Source organism: Penaeus japonicus, unplaced genomic scaffold (genome assembly GCF_977035675.1).
Source record: "Penaeus japonicus unplaced genomic scaffold, GWHDUDI00000001_assembly GWHDUDI00000004, whole genome shotgun sequence".
NCBI lineage: Eukaryota > Metazoa > Arthropoda > Malacostraca > Decapoda > Penaeidae > Penaeus > Penaeus japonicus.
Window position 1 is genome coordinate 32,513,229 of NW_028234406.1, and position 2,500 is coordinate 32,515,728.

The 2,500-nt window shown below is 35.7% G+C and overlaps 2 protein-coding genes across 6 annotated transcripts in view; one reads left to right on the forward strand and one right to left on the reverse strand.

The window, feature by feature from the left end:
* Positions 1–548, reverse strand: part of trbd (ubiquitin thioesterase trabid) — a 27,935-nt gene extending 27,387 nt beyond the window's left edge. The window contains exon 1 of one of the 2 annotated variants that reach the window (XM_043024940.2): positions 476–548. The gene's annotated coding sequence lies outside the window, so the exon portion shown is untranslated. The remainder of the gene's footprint in view (positions 1–475) is intronic. The other variant, XM_043024941.2, reaches the window with a different exon arrangement.
* A 1,236-nt stretch (positions 549–1,784) lies between these two features.
* LOC122258772 (uncharacterized) overlaps positions 1,785–2,500 on the forward strand; it is an 18,495-nt gene continuing 17,779 nt past the window's right edge. For 2 of the 4 annotated variants that reach the window (XM_043024942.2, XM_043024944.2), the window contains exon 1: positions 1,785–1,924. The gene's annotated coding sequence lies outside the window, so the exon portion shown is untranslated. Of the gene's footprint in view, positions 1,925–1,972; positions 2,110–2,500 lie in introns of those variants that run through there. The other 2 variants (XM_043024943.2, XM_086536452.1) reach the window with 1 other exon arrangement.

Consider the following 2,500-nt stretch of genomic DNA (forward strand, 5'->3'; position numbering starts at 1 on the left):
ACACTCTACATCACAATATACACAATCAACGGCTACTTTACTAAACCCTACAATATGACTTGAAGATTATGGAAGTATTTTTTGCAGGCAGGATGGATATACTGGTCTGTTTATGTAAAAATACGACAAATGAAATCTTTGAGAAAATGTACTACACCATTACGAGACTTTACTTCTTTGTGTGATTATGGTGGAAACCAACTAAAATCCGTTCGATAATTCCGCACCACAGATCTTTAAAAATCATGAAGACACATGAGATTAAAAGTAATACGGAAAAAGTTTAAAAAATGTCTTCCTTTCGCACGACATCTAAAGTACACAACTAAGCATACCAGGTAATTTCAAACGTGTTTTTAACTTTTACCCCCCTAAACGCTGAACGTAATTAATCCTCATATCAAGCTTCGTTAGTTATAGATCCATTCAATGCAAGAAAACGTCAAAACAAGAGCGTAATTGTCGACGAACGTACCAAAATACCAACATCCAGAGCAGGCGACCCTGAGATTTCTCTGTCGTGACGTCACAGCCCTCTGTTGGTAAACAAGCTAACCTGGGATACGTCAACTACCTATCTATTTTTATTTGGTATCATATAGTACACCTTATTTGATGTGATATGATTTATTGTATTACTTTCTCTCTTAGAAAAAAATATTTTTGAAATTGATTAGAAAATATTTATTTCTTTGTTTTGGATGGGTAATAAACAACCTCTCATTGGACCTGTCAAGTACCCGTCGAAATAGCTCTCTCTGTCATATATCACCCCTTGTGTGGCCATTTGTGATTAAATATGGCATAATTAGACTGACTAAATATTTTTTGAAGAGACATTTTGGTTTGATTTATTTTCATATTTCAGATGGGTACTTATGTAGACGATCAACTTCCTTGCACTCAGTAACTACCTGCATGAATGCATTTTAACTTATTATCTTCACCTAACATTAATTTAATAGGTTTTATTTAAAAAAAAAAATAAAAAAATGTGATACGACGAGAATCATCTATAAAAATAGTATTTTGTTTTTGAAGCGCAATTTTTGGTTGATTTATTTTATATTTAGTTGGGTGCATATGTAGCGCTCACTTCCTTGACTCAGCAGTAACTACCTGCATGAATGCATTTTAACTTATTATCTTCACCTAACATTAATTTAATAGGTTTTAATGTGATACGAATCATCCTATAAAAATAGTATTTTGAGAACTTCTCCTGATTTCAAAATTATAATCTCCGGATGGGTACTTGCAGCTGTTGCTATGATGTTGAGAACATTGCAACAAAAGAAATTTGCGTCGTTGAGACATCTATCTTTTCATTTGATCAAGATTTGGTGATTTGACTCAAATGCATATATTTAATCTATGTGTGTCTATATGCACTGGGTATATCGATAACTGGAATGAATATGCAATATTTTTATTCAAATATTGCAAAATATTCGTGTTCGTTTGCATTTCTAAAGTGCCTGTTTCTAGGGGACTTTCTATATGTAATTCCGTTACAGTCGCCTGTTCAGAGTGTATGAATAAACTTTTTCTGGTCATGATCTAGACGATTCTCTTGCCATGAGCTGCAAGATGTGCAACTCTACGTAAAGCAAGATAGCAAAATATAACCATATTCAATAACAGGTACGAAATTCTTCAAAAGAATCATTTGCTCTCGACATCCATTCCTGAAGATACGCAAGACTTTCTCCTGTCATGCCCACAATCAATCAAGCAAAAACAAAACAAACAAACAAAAGCCATCAAGCACGCGGCCAATGAAGGAAGCCGAAGCCCATGCCAAGCCACGCGCGCGGACGCCGGCAGCGAGAGAGTGGGAAGGTGTTGTTTTGGCACAAAAGCCTCGTAGGCGACTCCACCTCACGGCCTCATATCTATCGGGAAATCTCCTTCCTAGATTCAAGTGAGTCGATGGTCGCTCTTGCAAGCTGATAAGAAGAGTACTTTAGCTGCTACTTAAGCCGTCAGAGATTACGTATTTGTTGAACAAGTTGAGTATAAGGGAGATAATGATTAAACAGCTGATTTTGCTCTGACGAGATTGAGTGGCAGAAACTGTCCGTGTATTTTAGCTTGTTTATTTAAATGGTATGTATGTTAGAGCAACATGTGCTTTGATGTGTATTATATCCAAGGATAAAGAGGTAGATGTCAGCCTGATGCAAAGAGCTCCTCTACGGTCAATGATGAATTGCATTTGGCTTTGCTTTGTAGCACGAAATCAAGGAAAATTAAATAAAAAAAAATTGTCAGCAGTTTTGCTTGACTGATCCCAGTAATTCATTGATTTTTGAGTTTTGAAGTGGGAATGCATCTATGTATGTTCTTATGTACATATTTAGGAGTGTTCATTGGAGATGCAACTTACCTAACTGTCACCTGAAAGCACTCAGGTTATAATTAACTTGTTGCTAGTTGGTTGTCCACCCAAGAGTTAAAAAAAACAAATGTATAGATAAAGCTATAGCTAAAAGCATAC